Source organism: Jaculus jaculus, chromosome 2 (genome assembly GCF_020740685.1).
Source record: "Jaculus jaculus isolate mJacJac1 chromosome 2, mJacJac1.mat.Y.cur, whole genome shotgun sequence".
In the NCBI taxonomy this organism is placed as follows: domain Eukaryota; kingdom Metazoa; phylum Chordata; class Mammalia; order Rodentia; family Dipodidae; genus Jaculus; species Jaculus jaculus.
In genome coordinates, this window is record NC_059103.1 from 128,870,336 (window position 1) to 128,889,091 (window position 18,756).

The 18,756-nt window shown below is 36.9% G+C and overlaps 1 protein-coding gene and 1 non-coding gene across 3 annotated transcripts in view; one reads left to right on the top strand and one right to left on the bottom strand.

The window, feature by feature from the left end:
* Nucleotides 1–18,756, bottom strand: part of Tox (thymocyte selection associated high mobility group box) — a 319,367-nt gene that overhangs the window by 239,869 nt on the left and 60,742 nt on the right. The gene's annotated exons all lie outside the window — the stretch shown is intronic.
* Nucleotides 6,650–6,753, top strand: LOC123459073. Its single transcript, XR_006635999.1, has one exon. It is a non-coding gene; the product is annotated as a U6 spliceosomal RNA (small nuclear RNA).

Here is an 18,756-nt window from a genome sequence, read left to right on the forward strand (position 1 = left end):
GCTGGCCACAAACACAAAGGGATGGGATCAATTGATCATGGACTGCAGCCTCCAAACTGTGAGAGCCCAAACAGCCCTATCTCTTTGTCAACTGATTGCCTCAGGAATTTGTTTCAATAATGAAAACTTGCCTAACACAGGTGGTTCCTATTATGGTCACTCCAGAAGAACAAACAGCTCAGAGAGGTAAAATCTCAATTAACTCCCCTTGTTACAGCTGGCAAGAGTTCAAACAGTCCTTCTAGCTCTGGCAATGGCTTCAGTCTTTGTCCTGAAAAAATATATGATATTTTGCCATGCTAGTCATTTACAGAATATTCTGGAAGTTTAGGAAGTATAACACAGGTCAGTCTTAAGTAAGGAGAGGAGGATGCTAGAAGTTACCAGAAGGAAGTGTTCCTTGAGTCTAACTTTAAGTGTAAATGAGAGTCAGCAGGTCAGAGGTATGGTGTAGGTTGTTCGAGAAAGGGCACACACTGTATAAAGGCATGAATCCAAGACAGCCTGTCCCTCTGGGAAAACACAGATTGCCAACAGGGCTAGTTACACTGCAAACAGCAGAGAGAAGACCAGAGAGCTGATCCTGTCACAGGGTATGTGCCCTGACCCTGCTCAGCATGGAGGTGCTTCCTCAGCACTGCTGGGTTTCATCATGCATTTTGTAGAAAATTATCTTTTCTCCTGTTAAGCATTTCAAGACCTCATTGCTGTCACTGGAACCTATGATTTTTGCTAAAAAAAAAAAAATACCTAGTATCTAAGCCTACTAACCAGTCATTGATCTGTATAGAAATAGTGAGGCTTAACAGTCAGGATGGCCGAGCGGTCTAAGGCGCTGCGTTCAGAAATAGTGAGGCTCTTTCCTGAAGTGCCAATAAAGACATTGTGGATTAATCAGTCAGGACTGTTACACCTGCTCTTTTATGGTGGATGTTAGTATTCACAGGATGAAACCACCTTACACATTATGGGTATTAACACGGATGTAACTGATACTGCATTCTTACGTCTGGTGCATGTGGGGGGTGTACACACATGACTGAAGCTGATGGATGTTATTTGTCCTGGTTGAACTGATTGATTTACCAAAACCCTTGTGTTCTCTCATGTAGAAGTTCCAAAATCGGTCAGCCTGTACATGAAAAGTGATGGGCGAGGGAAGGGCTTGGTGATTGCTGGAGGTAGGGAAGAAGTGGAACAGCACGTGTGGAAAAAAACAGCACTGGGTTCCATCAGCACAGGCTGTTGTCTTAACACTGAACCCAGCTAAGAAAAAATGAAACTAAAGATAAAATTAGTCAGACATATATTTAAAAATGTTAAATGAAATGTTATAGATTATTTCCTTTACCAGCTATAGGCCCATTATGGTCCTTCTCCAATATACACCCATTTTTCTGCCTCATGAAGAATCCTCAAAATAATCATCATGTGTGCTAGAATGTAGTTCAGGGACGGGATAAGAGGAAGTTCTTAGCACAAGTCAAGGCCATATTAGAATATCAACCTTACATAATTAGGATATATATCAAGAAGTACCATAGTTAGCCTGTACAGGTTTTTGAGCATCAAATGTTTGCTCAGTTATGAAATATTATGTACTGTGTGTGCTGTGATCACAACTGACCCCTTGTACTAAAAAGTTGTACTGAAAAAAGAAAACAATTGTCAGAAGTATCATTTTCATACCTTTTGCTTGTTTTTCCCTTTATATCCTGCCCTCTCTGCTTAATTACATCAGTGTAAACTTTTGATACTATGTGAATATATTCCTTTTTATTTATTCTTCAATGTATAGGATTTCATTATTTTAAATTCTACTTTCCTAAACTTCCTGTACTCTGCTTTCCATTTCCTAAGCCTTGATAATGTGTAGACAGTCAGATTGTAAGTGTACTTAACTCATTCTTCCTATTATAGGATTGTGTGTATGCTCATAATTTTGTACTTAAAATAAGCAAAATAAAATTAAATGGTTTTTCTCTAATCTTTTCCTGATTTTTAAGGAGGTCCTGTCAAATTTGTTTCATATAATGTTACTTTTCTTTTTTTTTTAAACTTTTTTTTAAATTTTTATTTATTTATTTATTTGAGAGAGACAGACACAGATAGAGAAAGACAGACAGAGGGAGAGAGAGAGAATGGGCCTGCCAGGGCTTCCAGCCTCTGCAAACGAACTCCAGACGCGTGCGCCCCCTTGTGCATCTGGCTTACATGGGACCTGGGGAACCGAGCCTTGAACCGGGGTCCTTGGGCTTCACAGGCAAGCGCTTAACCTCTAAACCATCTCTCCAGCCCCAATGTTACTTTTCTTAAGACATCCAAGTTGTGTGCTGATCTATTCTGTCTCTGTTGAATAAAATCAGGGAGTGACATTACCAAGGATGACTGCAGCTCTGGGAAAATTGTAAGTAGTCTAATGGGACTAGGAATTTCAGAATATGAGACTTCTCTATGGAATAATTTCCTGAAAGTGTCACTAATTAAATGTTGTTTTATACAATCTGAAGTGCCTAGTATGTGTGTGTTTGCTTTAAAACATATTCATAGTTACAATAGTAAAACTCATGCAGTCTATTGTTAATGAAATCTTTCAAAATACTATAATATCATGGGTTAGGGATATAGCTCAGTAGTAGAGTGATTGCCTAACATGTGCAAGGCCACTTGTTCAATCTCCAGCACTGAAAAAATAAAAAAATAAATAAATTTACACTGACATATAATTTCTAGTATATCATTTTACTCTAAAGAAAGAGAATTGAGGGGCTAGAGAGATTGCCCAATAGTTAAAGCAACTGTTTGCAAAGTCTGACAGCCTGGGTTTGATTCCCCAATATCCATGTAAAGCCAGATGCATACCATGGTGCATGTGTCTGGAATTCATTTGCATTAGCAGGAAGCCCTGGTGCACTCATACTTTCTCTCTGTCTGCCTCATTCTGTAATCAAAGAAGAAAAAAAAAAGAAAGAAAGAAAAAGAAAGAGTAAAGAAAGTAACAGAATTGGGACCTGGAGGGAGAGCTCAGTCCATAAGGTACTTGCTGCCCAAACCTGGGGATCAGAGTTTGATCCTCAGAAGCATGTAAATGCTGGCCTGCACATGAACATGTAATCCTGATACTCAGGAAGCAGAGACAGGCAGATCCCTTTGGCAAACTGGCTAGTTAGTCTAGCCACATAGGCAGCATCTAGGTTTAGCAAAAGATCTTGTCTCAATAAATAAAGTGTAGAGTATTTGAGGAAAGATATTCAATGTTGATACAGGTGCAACCCATGCATGTGCACCTGCCTCCTGACAGATAAACATGTGTACACACATACATACACACCACTGCATGCACACAAAGTCAAGATGACAGTTTCTAAACTTTCACGTGACAGAAATAACTGTCTCTATGAGCCCAGTAAAACGGGCATTAAGGCTAGAGTTGATTTGGCTGTGTTTCTACATGAAAAGTTGCTTTCTGTGGCTGCCTCCTCCCTTATGTCAAGTGCATGGAAACATTTTCCTCACTGTCCTTCTGAGATTTGGAGCCAAGAGTACTACTATTTTACAGCAACAGTGGCCATTTCAGAGAGATTGTGGGATGTAATTTTCCTCATTTTGTTCATGTGTTAGCCTTAGTGTAGATCCTGGTGGTATGATGAGAATATAAGAGATGCAAGAAAACTTTCATTTGATCAGCTCAGCCTTCTCAGGTGAGAACCTGAAGAAATAGATCATCCAAAACAGTATTCGTCATTTCCAAGTGCCTGGATTAACACAGTAGCAAGGTAGTCGGAACTCTAGGGACAGGATGCTTGGTTCTTGGGTCCCTGCTTATTTCCAAACACCACTCCCCTCTCCCTTCCTGGGCAATTTTGACTTGTCCTCTTTTCATTATTATTTATTTCCCTTTAGTTGATTCCGTGTGTAAGCCAGTAACCGACTGACTGATAAAATGACATCTATAAAGCAAAGCATCTTGGCTTCCTATTGCCTGAGATCTGGACAGTGCCAGGGTGAGATGCAATCTCTGGGTCAGGGAACAGTGAATGGAGCCTTGGTTAACTCCTAACCAGCACAGGGCCTCGGGCAAGAGCACTGAGATTCCTTAGGAATTTGTTTTCTTCCTCTATCAAATGACAGTTAGGCCTACTGACCTTTGACCTCCCTTCTCTGCTTTAGAATTGAAACAGTATTCCCAAACTACACTGAAGTCACTTCCACATGCACTGGTAATCCTACATGATGTCAGTTCCCATCAGCCATTCATTAGTGGGACTTATTGAAAAAGTATGAGCAAGCTTGATTAGGCAAAGAATGTCAAACTCAGCCAACCTGAAGCAAATGGATTGGATCTGAATTGTAAATGGATTGTTGCTGTACCTGTTATGACTGAAGGGAATTATTATCAAATATTTTTAAATTGGGCTGGAAATATGGCTTAGCAGTTACACGCTTGCCTGTGAAGCCTAAGGACCCCGGTTCGAGGCTTGATTCCCCAGGACCCACATTAGCCAGATGCACAAGGGAGCGCACGTGTCTGGAGTTCATTTGCAGTGGCTGGAGGCCCTGGTGCACCCACTCTCCTCTCTCTCTGCCTCTTTCTCTCTCTGTCTGTCACTCTCAAATAAATAAAAATAAACAACCACAACAAAAAATTTAAAAAAAAAATTAAATTGTCTTGCAATGAATCTCAAAGACTACATAGTGAGGACTATTATACTATTTTTGTACCAGGGTTAGCTTTGGGTCCTTTATGAATAGGGCTCAATATCTCTTGCTTATGCAAGAATGAGCACACTTAGAAAAGGAAGGGACTTGGAGTTCTGTTTGTAACTTCATTTTTTTGTCATATGTGAAGCATTTCCAAATTGATTTTCAGTAGTTTCACTCCTTTTCACAATCAACCCCTTGTCTTCTTTTCTTGTCCTTTGAACAGGCCACTGCCCCTATTATTCTTCTTCACAAGATTCTGCAGAAGTTGCAAAGCCTGTGTGTGTTTCTGTCTGGTTGCAGCTAAAGGAAAACTAATCTAAGCACAACTTTTTAATTGTGTTCTCAAAGAAAAAAAAACAATATTCAATAAATTAATGCTTTATTCTGATGTACCTTACAGTGAAAATGAAAAACACCCTCATAAACCTACAATTCCTTACTTAACAGGAATTGAAGTTTTCAGATAATTATTTGAAATATAATTTAGTAAAAGAGTGGAGTTTGAAGAAGCATCACTTTTCATCAGGTTCAGAAAATTCAGAGGTACTTGCCATCTTAGACCTTCTCCTGCAACTGTCAGGCCTCCATAAGGTACAGCAGTAACCTTAATGCTGCCAATAACAGCATTCTGTCAGGCTCAACAAACACCCATCTGACTGCTAATATTGGTATTAAAGACACTACTCATCTGTTAAATAAACAAGCCATCTGAGTGTACAACTGTCAATATGACAGTAATCTGATCACTGAGGCATCAACTGTGTGCCCCTACCAACTAATGAAGGGTAGGAGACCGCACTACCCACTGGGGCCACATGAGTGATACACATCCAGCTGCCCACAGTGGAGGTCTAAGAGAGTCTGGGAAGGTCAGCACCTCAGACTGCCCTGAGATTTACACACATGCCAGAGAAAGAGTTCTGCTGCCTCTGGGTCTGAGATAGGCTGAGTGCATTTCATCATCCCTCTGAGAGTCCCTTCCTGACCCAATCTTACTGTCCTCCAAGACTGCCAGAAATCAGTCATGAGCCTGACACACAATAGCTACCAGACCTTCCAGTCCTTCTGCATGGCTCCATGGGTTGTGCCACAAGTCTATGCTGTCATCGTCACTCACTGAAAGTGACATCTTTGGCCAGACCACTTTCTAAGAAGAGGTGTGTCTATGTGTGTGTGTGTGTGTGTGTGTGTGTGTGTATGTGTATTGCTTTATTTTTATTCCTACATATTTATTTCTCATTAATGGTTATTGGTTAAATATATGTGATTTTCTCCCTCTTTCTCTATTAATTTGATGGCTGGATTGATTTCAAATTTCTTAACTTAGTATGCTAGATGTGGTGGTTTGATTCGGGTGTCCCCCATAAACTTAGGTGTTCTGAATGCTAGGTTCCCAGCTGATGGAGATTTGGGAATTAAGGCCTCCTGGCGTCAGTGTATTGTTGGGTGTGGGGTTATGGATGTTATAGCTAGTTTACCCTTGCCAGTATTTGGCACACTCTCTTGTTGCTATTATCTGCCTTATGTTAACCAGGGGGTGATGTGCACCATTTGTTCATTGCATCATTTTCCTCTGCTATCATGGAGTTTACTCGTGAACCTGCAAGCCAAAATAAACCTTTTCTTTCCCACAAGCTACTCTTGGTTGGGTGATTTCTGCCAGCAATGCAAACATGACTGCGACACCAGCCATTTGAGTTACCTGCTGCTTCATACCTCCCTTCATATCCACAGCTCAACCCCATTTCAGGTACACAGGTTCTTCACAACTTACCAGGCGTGGGAAGGAGCCTGTGTGCCTGTAAGTGTATTTGTTATGCAATGCCAAACTTTTGCCTTTCTCAGACCCCTGTGTGTCAGTGCTCCTGTTTGTCTCACGGTCTAGCTGCTCACTTATGCACTCATTCACAGCAATCTTGGGCTGTGATTACAAGTTGGACCCTGGTTGCTCACTTTGGCAGCAGATATATCACAAGTGGAACAATATAGAGATGAACATGGCCCTAGAATAAGAATGACATGCATATTCATGAAGCATTCCATATTTAGAGCAAAAAGGTGGACTTTGGAATCCCTGCTAGGTTATTCACTTGCCATGTCAGTTTGGGAAAATTAGCTAATCTCTGTGATCCAATGTAATTAGCTACACAACATGTTAAGGTTTCTACTTTTGCCACATTTACCACATTGTAGGAATACTTAAGTATGGAAAATAAGAGCCTTGGGTTCTTTGTGGTTCTTAGTATTTTTGCATGAGTCTCAGCCTGCTGGATGAAATAAGCAGTAACTGCCTTCATAAGCGATCCACTGTCATGTTTTATGCAAAGTAAGGGCATGAATTATATAATTGCTCTGACATTTTCTCTGTCTGGACATCTACAGTACAGGTTTTTAAATACATACACACACACATATATCATATGTATTTATATATATATATAATATATATGTGAATGTGTGTGTATAAATATTATAATCCTTTTTCTTTTCTACATAGTATTCTTTCTTCAGTTGGAAACACTATAGTCAAAGGGGTTTTGTGTCAACTGTTAAGGAACTTTGATTACTACCAGTAAAGGACAAGGAACACAACAAATCTAAGATGACAATAATTTAATAGTCATGAGTGTTTTTTTTTTTTTCACATATCAAGGATCCCAAAGTATTACATCCAAGATAAAATATAGCTGGCCACATGTCGTTTGCTATCACACCTACTTTAATATTCCTTAAACTACTAAATACTAAATACTAAAGTGACAAAGCCATTTCAAAAAGTACTGAATCAGAAAATTTAAAGCCACAAGAAACCTGAACCTTTTTTGAGGTGAATGTTTCCAGTTTATGTCCCATGCCACCTTTACTTTACTGTTCCATAATAGGAACAAGAAAGGAATGGCTGAGAATCATTTTCCTCTTCATAGGAGCTACCTGCATCTGCACTGCTATGAAAAAGCAAGTACTCAGTAAGTTCACCTTTGTTGATTGTCTAGGCCATATACCTCATTCTATATCAAAAAGCCCTACATTCAGCCTAGGTGTTTATATATAGATACAGTCTTACAAGTAAAGACATCACAGGTTGAAAGGTTGAATAAGGTATGGCTATAAAGTAAGAAGCTGTTTTCTAAACAAGTATATTTCTCAAGCATAGACAACACTTCAGATAAAGTTTTCTTGAGAATTCTGATGAATTCAACTATTTAATTAATTTAATTTTATAATTTGTGCATGTGTGGAAGCTATTTTTAAGATGCATTAAATTTGCAAAAACTACTAAAAAGGCAATCAGATATACATTAGTATAGAAACATTATATGTTTTAATTGGAGATCTTCTAACTATGTATGTTGGAAAAATACAAAACTAAACATACTGAATAAGAAGTGATTTGTTGAGCAGTGGACCAATATATAAAATAATGCAAAATAGGGCTGGAGGGGTGGCTTAGTGGTTAAGGCACTTTCCTATGAAGCATAAGGAACCAGGTTTGATTTCCCAGTACTCATGTAAGCCAGATGGCACATGCATCTAGAGTTTGTTAGCAGTGGCTAGAGACTCTGGTGTCCATCTTATGTCTCCCCTACCTCAATAAATAAATAAAAATATTTTGAAAACTTTTAAATAATATATATTAAATTACAAGGCCAATTTTCTTTATTTTTTTTAAACTTTATTTTATTATATTTGTTTGGGAGAGAAAGAGAAAATGGATACACCAGAGCATCCAGCTGCTGCAATTGATCTCCAGACACATGCACCACCATGTGCATCTGGCTTATGTGTGTCCTGGAGAATTGAATCTGGGTTTATTGACTTTGTAGGCAAGCACTTTAGCAACTAAGCCATCTCTCCAGCCCAAGGTCAATTTTCATATATGTTCTGATTCATATAAATCCCTTTTCTATAGACAATTATAGAAAAGGTAGTCCCAATGTGCTTCAAACCACAGCCACACTTCTGGGTTTCTTGGGCTGTGTGAAAGGGGCCATCAGACATATATATATATATATATATATATATATATATATATATATATATATATATATATATATATATACATGCTTGAATTCCTGCAGCTGTGTTGATTATATACAATGGAGGTCATTTATGACTTCCCTCTGACAGCTAGAATGTGGACTGACTTGATCCCTCTAAATTATCTAACTTCTATCATCCTTCTAACTAGGCAGGGATTTTTTCTTTTCTTTTCTTTTTAAGTTTACTTCTCTCTCTCTCTCTCTCTCTCTCTCTCTCTCTCTCTTTTCATGTGGGACTGAGATTTTGAAAGAATTATGTAGGCAAGAGTGGGGATTTAGTCAAACATGTGGAAATGCTTGATCCTGGCGTTCAGCTCTGAATTCATTTAAATTAAGACACCAAATACAGTACAGAGAGATCAAGACTTGTGAATGGATACTTCCTATCTTTGAGTGGCACTGAACCCCTAGGTGTGCCCTAAGCCATAAGTAAGTCTTAACAACCACAAAATCTATTCTTCCTTTTTTCTGTTCCCTTTTCTTTTTTGGAACCCAGCAAATCCTCTGTACCGAGCTATTTCCCTGAGCCAGTTTTGGTCTAACACTTAGAAACCACATAATTATGTTGAGAGGTTAGCACTAATTCCACAATAGAGCTAAGAAGCTAGGTCACATCCAGAAGAGTTATGTTCCTGTCATGAAAGCACTGGAGAAAGAAGAAAGAAAGAAAGAAAGAAAGAAAGAAAGAAAGAAAGAAAGAAAGAAAGAAAGAAAGAAAGAAAGAAAGGAAGGAAGGAAGGAAAGAAAGGGAGAAATAAGGAAAGAAATCCACTTTTCTTCCCATGGCACTCAGCAAAATGAAGGTGGACGACAGCCACCAGCACTGTATGAGGCCCCAGCACTGCCAAAACTGTGAATAATTAGCAGGTCTGGAGACATCAGCAGTTGAAGCCAATCACACATTTGGCAGAGGTGAAAGTTGACCAGGGTAATGTGCTACTACAAGTGCACTCTTCTTCAAAAACAGTTTCCCACCTGTCTCTGACTGGCTATAGTCAGTTGATTCCCCATTCAGTTTTCCATAGGCTAACAGTCCTTGTGAATTGCTGGATAATATATATAACTGGATATTTATATCATTTTACATTCAAAACATTTCAGATCATTTTCACTAAAACAACACCTTATGAATTAAAGTAAATTGTTTCCCAAGATATATACATTCTTTCTTCACCTAGCACAAATGACCCGTTTGTGTCATAATAGAGCATTTTAAAATTATATATCAAGGAATTACATATCAGGACTCTTTAAAGATGCTACTTCTTTTCCTCTTTATACATACATAAAAAAATGGACAAAACTTGGAGGATATATTTTAAATATGACTGATATCACTCAAAAGTCTTTTTTGGGAAGAAAATATCACATGGCATCTGCTTATAGAACACAAGGAAGTGTAAAATGAAGAACCATAGGTTAGCAATAAAATGGCAAGCAACATGCTTTGTTTTCAAAAACTCATTTAAAATTTAGGCCATAGTTCCTTTAGCCCACTGTGTATCACTCCTCCAAGAATTCTATGTCCTCTCCTTTGAATAGAATTATCTTGCTGTAATAAAGTGAAGGAAGTCTCATTATTTTCTAGCCTTTTCTTGGTGAAAACTCATCTCATTTTTCTCCTACATAATTTTCTTCTTTTTTCAGATATTTATCCTTTGCTACTTTCACATGATTCTCCTTTCTTAATTTTACTTCCTTAATTATCTGTAGAGATGTCATATTTTCCTACATTTTTCCCAATGATACTCTATGCTTCTTTAAAATATGAAGATTTTCACTTTGGTAGTGCACATTTGTCATTTTCTCTTTTTTGATATTTTAATTTTTATTTATTTGACAGAGAAAGAGGGAAAGAGAGAGAGAAAATGGGCGTGCCAGGGCCTCCGGTCACTGCAGATGAACTCCAGATGCATGCCATCCCTCCAGCCCCACATTTGTTATTTTCTGTGTTTATATGATGGTGATAATAAAAGAGCTTTCAACCAGCGTGGTGGTGCACACCTTTAATCCCAGCACTTGAGACACAGAGGTAGGAGAATTGCCATGAGTTCCAGGCCACACTGATACTACATAGTGAATTCCAAGTCAGCCTGGGCTAAAGTGAGACCCTAACTCAGAAAAACAAACCAAATAAATAAATAAATAAATAAATAAATAAATAATAAGTTTTCAGAAGCCCCTTAGAGCTTGAAATTCTATTTTTCAAATAATTCATAGTCACCTGGTTAAAAAAAATAATTAAAAATCTTGTGGCTGAGACACAAAGGAATCCTATTTCCTTGCCATGCTAGCTGTTTGAACATGACACAGTCCGGATGCAGAGTCACATGTCTTCAGAATGTCACAAGACTGGAAAACTGTGAGTGATTTGGACCCCTGCAATTATCACCCAATTTAAGATTAGTTCCAATCATTTGTGAAACAAAAAACAATAGCCTCTCAGAAATAAACAGTTCAATTCACACACAAAAAAATTCTCCTGCCTAAGAAAATAGAAGTGATTTCTTCACATATATATTATCTGATAATTAGTAGAAGATGACATTTTCAGAGCTAAAACATTTTTTTCTTGTTGGTAGGATACCCGTGCTTATGATGGAATGAAGCCAAAATATTTGAGGGACATTTTGTTTTTGATGTCACAGAATTTATTAGAAAATTAGAAATGAAATAGGTATCCAGCTCTGGGGACAATACACAACACCCTAGATAGGTCCTTTCCTGGCAACCATGACTCTTCCCTGTGTTTGTGTCCGGTGCTTATTGTGATCAGCTGGGCTTACGGTCCCCTGTGTATACTAGCTCTGAAGAAACTACTTCAATTACAGAAACCTATTGTTAGTTGATTATTTTTCTTTTCCCTCCATGTTGCTTTACAATCTCATTCAATTGTTTCTGAATAAGAGCAGCACATGCCATGGTAATATGTATCCCATATTCATGGAAGGTCTACTATGTATCATGCCATTTTCTGGTTAATAAATGTATCACATGAAGAATTTTAAATATCTAACTAAGAAATTAGTAATAACAGCAAGTAGAATAATTTATACATATATATATTTTTTATCATACTATTTTTTTTTTCAGAACAACCATATCATGCTAGTGCACAAGTTATATCAACATACTGGATCATGAAGGTGTTATTGGGTAAGCTGTAATTTTAGAGAACTAAATAATAACCTAGGTGTCAATGAAACTCAGAGTCACTGAGGATTTGCAATTTACAAATAAAGAAATGATTGAGGTGCTGAGGAAAAAAGAGCATCTTCCTGTTGGGAAATAAGGCCTCAAAAACTGAATCATTGTCTATTATCCAGTGGCATGTCTCCTAAGCTGCAAAGGGCACAAAACATACTCTAACTGCTTACAGGAATAAATGCCCTGCAACATGGCATGATCCAGGCTGGAAGACAATGTGTACACAGAGAAGAGACTAGAGTTCTAGACTCACTCATTTCTGCCACATTAATTCACCCAAAGCATGCAACTTTTTTCCCCAACATATGCAACTTTTTAACATCAGGTTAGTTTGTATTCACAATTAGTCTCATAAAATTCAGAATTGTGCTGCCAGTAAAGCCAGATGTAGTTTAGTAAATTTTCAACTTAGAAGAAGCCTATACAATACTACCTAAACTGCCTCATTTCAAAGTATCACTGAATGACATGATAAACAATGTCATTTAAGTCATCATATAAAGGACTATAGTGATTTCTGATAAACTTTTACTCAAAGTTCACATCTTTGTATTATGAATAGAAAAGAAGAATATTATGTATAATAGAAAGTTGCAATACAATTTCTTATACACAGGTTCACATGGCCTTTAAAAACCTAGCACCAAATTGGAAAGATACTCAGAACAAAAGATGATTAATCATCACTATTACAGTAATGTAATTTAAAAATATAACCTGAAGTAAGCTTTACAGAAAACAATCTCTAGTTTCCTACGGGTAAACAAGCTACCTTCTCTCCTGCCCATAACATGAAGACCAACGTGATTTTTTATGACTAGAGACAAAGCTACTCAATGTAGCAGATTAAGGCAATAATTCTCAAAAGCATCAGATGTTCTATACTTTCTCTTTTAGCCCAGTAAAAATATTTTTAAGAAGCAAAGCAATATGGTGGCTGAGTAGCTGCTCTGTGATCAGCTTGCACAGACTCAAAAATTCATGCAGTGATCCATGCACCCAATTGCCTTCACACAAGCTAAGAAGTCAGATGACAGAATGCAGCTACTGATTTTAGAACACACCTGTATATGCTAACAGGTTTTGAGTCAAATTTAACTTGTAAATTTTGGTCATTCCATAGTTATAACTAGGAAACCATTGGGCCTATGAGCTGTTTGGGGATCTTTTTAAAAATATATTTTATTTATTTATTTGAGAGAGAGAGAGAGAGAGAGAGAGAGAGAGAGAGAGAGAGAGAGAGAGAGAGAATGGGCACTCCAAGGCCTCCTGCCACTACAAATGAACTCCAGCCACATGTGCCCCCTTGAGCCTCTGGCTTACATGGGTCCTGGGGAATCGAACTGTGGTTCTTTGGCTTTGCAAGCAAATGCCTTAACTGCTAAGGCATCTTTCCAGACCTGTATTGGTATCTTCTTAATGCCTTGTTTGTACCTTCAATTCATCTCTGAGTCTGCATCCCCACAGACAACCTCCATAAGTGTGACAACAATGAAATATGAAAAAGTCCAGAGAACTCCAAGTCATAGAATATATAAAAAGCAGAGCAAAATTTCCAATCTCCTCACTTCAAATTCCTCATGAATAGTAAGTAAAGTAAGATGATTTCTTGAAGATAATTTTCAGTTTTTATACTATCATGAATGGAGCCACAAAATAAATTTTACAAAAAGGATCCCACTGCTGATTTTTACCCAGAGACACTATCTAACACAAGTAAAATCTTCTACTAGGAATACTTTCTATGATGTTAACACATAAGCACTCATATTTATAACAAACATATGAGACACTAGTAAAGGAAATGTAGTTACTACAAAGTAACAAAATATTTTATATATTTCCTAGTCGACTCAATGATACCATGATCACTTTTAAGGTACTTTGGAATCTGTCCCATGAATTATTTTTCAGTGGTATTATAAACAAATCAGTTTATCAACCATTTATTACCAGAGCAGATTATGGAATGAATGCTGTTTCTTCATTTTTTAAAAAAAGAAACTGCTGATGATGGAAAAGAATATACATACTTAAAGCATCTTCACTGTAGTAAATCACAATATAAATCCATCTACAACAAACTCAAATTAGTGTGCTCTTTCAACTTCGGGGTCATAGAACTATTTATTAATCACTCAACTGCTAACAAATGTGACTCTGATTGCACTTGGCTATTATGTGATCATACAGAGAATCAATGGCAATTATGTACATGATCAATAGTCTCTCCTCTGCAATGGTTAACAATGATTCCAACGTTTTAGATCTAGTCTTCTAAATAAAGTAGGTGAAATAGCATTTTATCGGCAAACTAAACTGAAAAGACTTGAGGATCAAATATCTTGTTCTACTTTTTAAATACAGGTTAAAATCCAATGTGATAGTAGTAATATGTTCAATAGATCAAAGTATTAAATATTAGAAACTAGATTTAGAAAATAGATCCCTTGATTGAACAAGTAACAAAAGCATGCCAACAGCTAAGTAATTATTCAGCTGGCTGAAAACAGCACTGTGGTGGACTTTAGCTCTCCATTTTTCTAATCTATAAATTATTTTAAATCCCTTGCAAAAAAAAAAAAAAGATTTAAAAAAAAAAGACTTCAATAGGATTTCAAACAATGGATTTCAAACCCTCAGGTAGAAGAGCATTTCTGCTGGTTACTGATACCTTTATGAACTCCTGAGTTAACCCACTGCTGTGGATCACACAGCGCTTTGTAGTTTTCCTAAAGAAAGAGAATCTGTTTGAAATATGAGTATGTTGAAAGTTCGCCCTTCTTTTGGAATGTAGTCAAAGGCGAGAGAAGAGTGGAGTAGTGGGGGTTTCTATACTAAACAGGCTTTGAAAATTTAAGGCCCAGAAGTATATGTTCTTGTATTATGTAGTCACACTAATACAAGCAATAAAATATATCCAGGGCATGCTTGGCAGGAACAATTTCAGAAGCCTAGTATCCTTCCCTGGACTCTTTTCAAGGAAGATTGCTTTGCATAACCTGTACCCTTACAGCTTCTCTATCATGACATTCAGCCTTATGCTAGATATAGAGCTTGGGATTTCATGTTTTGTGACAATGCTTTTTTTTGTCCTGAAAGTGTTGCATGAACTAAACAAGAGTACTTACATATTAGTGATGATATACCAGTGAGCAAAACAAGCACATGTGCCATAATCTCCATGCCCAACATGGTGCTGGAGATGTAGTTCTGTAGCAAAGCACCTATCCTGAAGGGGCCCCAATACTGATCCAAAGTAAAAAATACTATATTTGATCCACTTCTTTAAAAGTCACCAGATTAATGAATGAATTAAATTCAAAATATTATACACTTTAGTTGAGATTCTTTTTCCTACCATAATGCCAAAATCAGTTTCATTAATCTCTGTTATGAATTCTAAGGCACTAACAGAATCATGAAAAGCTCACACTTTCATTTCATCCCGAATCCTCTTACATCCAAAAGCTCATGCTGACTTCCAGCATCTTCTTATATTTGTATCGCCTAAGGTTTGGACTACAGTGTTGCTTCAGCCTTTATATAGCTTCATTTTGACATTATTGAAATGTTTTTGCTTTGATGGGAAATATCTACAAAAATAAAACCATATACATTCTGGTTGCCTTCCACAGTATTTCATTTCTGCAATGCAAATATCCTCACATGAATCCATAGAGGTGGTAAACTATTCTCTGCTTAAAACATTGATTATTCACCTTCTAAGATAGAGGAGTTCATTTTATAAAAGGAATTGCATTAGAAGTGGGCCCCATGAAGATTAAGGTGAGCATATATATGCTCAAGTGGTTCAGGTCATGAAATTCTGAGCTGAACTAAGATGACTTTTAGATGACTTCCTAAACATAGGAGAAAAGGTTGGCTCTGGTACTCCCTGAACATTTGGTATCTGTATACGGATGGCAAATATAATTTAGAAAACAACCCTTTGGTCTACTTATTGGGGCATTAAATTATTCACAATGGGATACATTTGGTCTCTTTGTGATGGAACAGATTTCCTACTACTTGATAAGGATGCAGTTTATTTTAGTTAATGTGTGAAAAGGCAGTAAGTGACTTCATGAAATTATTGAAAACAATAAGTCCAATGCCATAAAGTTTGCAGATTATAGCAGTATCTCAAATTTAGCAAAACTGAAATATCTTCAAGATACTAATGGAATAGAAACTGTAAAAACAAACATAGTTGCATTTTAGTTTACAATTACACTATTTTATCTCATAAACATTATGTTCCTATTCAATTTATGTCTTAGCAAACCAACACAATTTATTTTTAATTTTTAAAAGTCCCATAAGCATATTGTATATCCAGGTTGATACTGTAAAATTTCTTACTGGGGTGGGGATTAGTAGGGAGATCACTCAGTCAGTATAGAGTTTGGTTCACAAACACAAAGACTTGAGTTCAAATCTATAGTACAAGTATAATATGCATTCTGGGTGGTACATGCTTATAATTATTCCACTATGGAAGCAGACAGAAGCATCCCCAGGACTCGCTGGAAGGCTAGGGTGAGTAAATCTATATTGGTGAGTAGTAGGTTCACAAAGAGATCCTGTCTCAAAAAAATTAAGGTAGAGAGCACCTACTGAAGACACTTAATATTGACGTCTGATGTCCAGATGCATGTGCACTACACACACACATACATGTGCCTGTCCATATAACCCTGACACACATGTGCACCCACACACATAAGAACATACCCACATACACAGGCACATATTTATGCAACAATAAAAATTACCTGTTAGATGAGATTGAATGCTCAGATTTCTTACAGAAGTAATCATATGATCCACTTGTTTGAAGAAGTTGAATTAAGACTTAAAGACTCAGTATTACACTGACTTCAGATTTGTCTTTATTGTGAATTAAATTGAGATGTTAATCAGCTCTGGCTAATGAGTCAAACATCCTAGCAGTCCTAAATCCATTTTCCTTTCCAGAAGGTGTGTTTGAAGCAAGTTTTTATTCTTGCAGCCTCTCAAAGCTGCTAGAAATTTGTGGTAAGTAAAAAAATGAAACTAAGGTGTATCAATCCAAATAATCTGAAACATAGAAAGAAAGTTGCATTTTGGATAAAATCTGAGCCTGTAATGAACCATCTCAGTGTGGTTCTCCTACATCTTTACAGATAAAAGGGTGTTGTACTCTAAGTGTGATGAAAACATATTCAGGCCTTCTTTTGTACATATAAATATTTCACTACAACCCAAGGTAAGTATTCACTCTCACACTAAGCGTGAATTCTTTTTTTTTTTTTTTTGTTATTTTTATTTATTTATTTGAGAGCAAGAGAGAGAAAGAGTCAGAGAGAAAATGGGCACACCAGGGCTTCCAGCCACTGCAAATGTAACTCCAGATGCATGCGCCCCCGTGTGCAACTGGATAACGTGGGTCCTGGGGAATGGAGCCTCTAACCAGGGTCCTTAGGCTTCACAGGCAAGCATTTAGCTGCTAAGCCATCTCTCCATCCCAAGAGTGAATTCTTGCATGCTGACAAGCAATTTACTGGGCACACTGTTCAATTCACTTATTTGTACAGAGCACATATTGAAATTGTACACTACAGGATAGACCAGTATAATAAAATCATGTGGCATATGTGATGTGGAGATAAATCGCATTACTTATGGATTGTACCTTCTCTGCTTGATTTTATAATATGTGCAATGGGAACAGTTACCAATAATTTGGAGATTTCCTTTTTGGGAATTAATTAAAATGTGGATTTAGCTTGAGTGTTTTTCAAACAAAAATTCTATTTTTATAGTTTACCAAAATGCTACAAGTTGCTCTTCCAACAATTCTTTTTATTGAATAGAATGTTCATATATGCTGTTTTGTTTTTACGAGAGACAACAAAATCCACCTGCACTGAACCCATTTCTGCCATTAACTAGCTGGGTGACATTGGCAGAGCTACTTAGCATCTCTATTCCTCAGTTTCTTCTGGTCTTATTAATGGAGAATTTTAGGATGAACCTGATTATCCTTTTAGTATTAACAACACACTCCATAAAAGCAATATAAAATTCAGTTCAGCAATATTTGAAAGTTCTTAGAAACAGGTTTGACATACACAAGCTTTAAAATAACAAATGCTTGGGGAGTTTGAAGGTATAGATTAGTGGGAGAGTACTAATTGGCAGGCATGGGAGCAAAAAGTAAAATTAAATATCTTTAAATATGTTCTAATCTTAGTTCACTAATATAGGAACAAAATCTGAGCCTAGACAATGAAAAACGTGCTCTAAGTATTTCAACTGCTTGGTCTAAGTCTAAATATCTCTTTGAAATCCACATGGCACTAAAGCTAATGATGATTATTACTTCTAAAGCATGCCCATGACATTTCTTGCATGAAGAAAAATCATATGTACTATCAAACCAATCACTGTTTAGGTTAGTGATAAAAATTGTGTTCAAAGGCATTTTACTTAATACATAAACAGATACACTATCATTGTCTAAACCATTCAGTATTAAAATAAAAACACCATAATATTTTGACTCCCAGAATTGCAGAAATTCCCTTTCCTTTTCAGTCTTTTAATATGTTACAATGAATAAATGTTATTGTCCATAAATCCTGAAGGACTTCTCATCCCTCATGAAAAGATCGACAGAACACAGGGTTTGTGCTTGCCCACTGCCTATAGCCTCTGCTTTCTCTCCTGGTGCTGCCTGTAGAATCACAGCAGGTTTGTCTAAGAAATATACTGGTCTGCCTCAACTAGAAAAAACATAAAACATAATCTTGACTGTTGT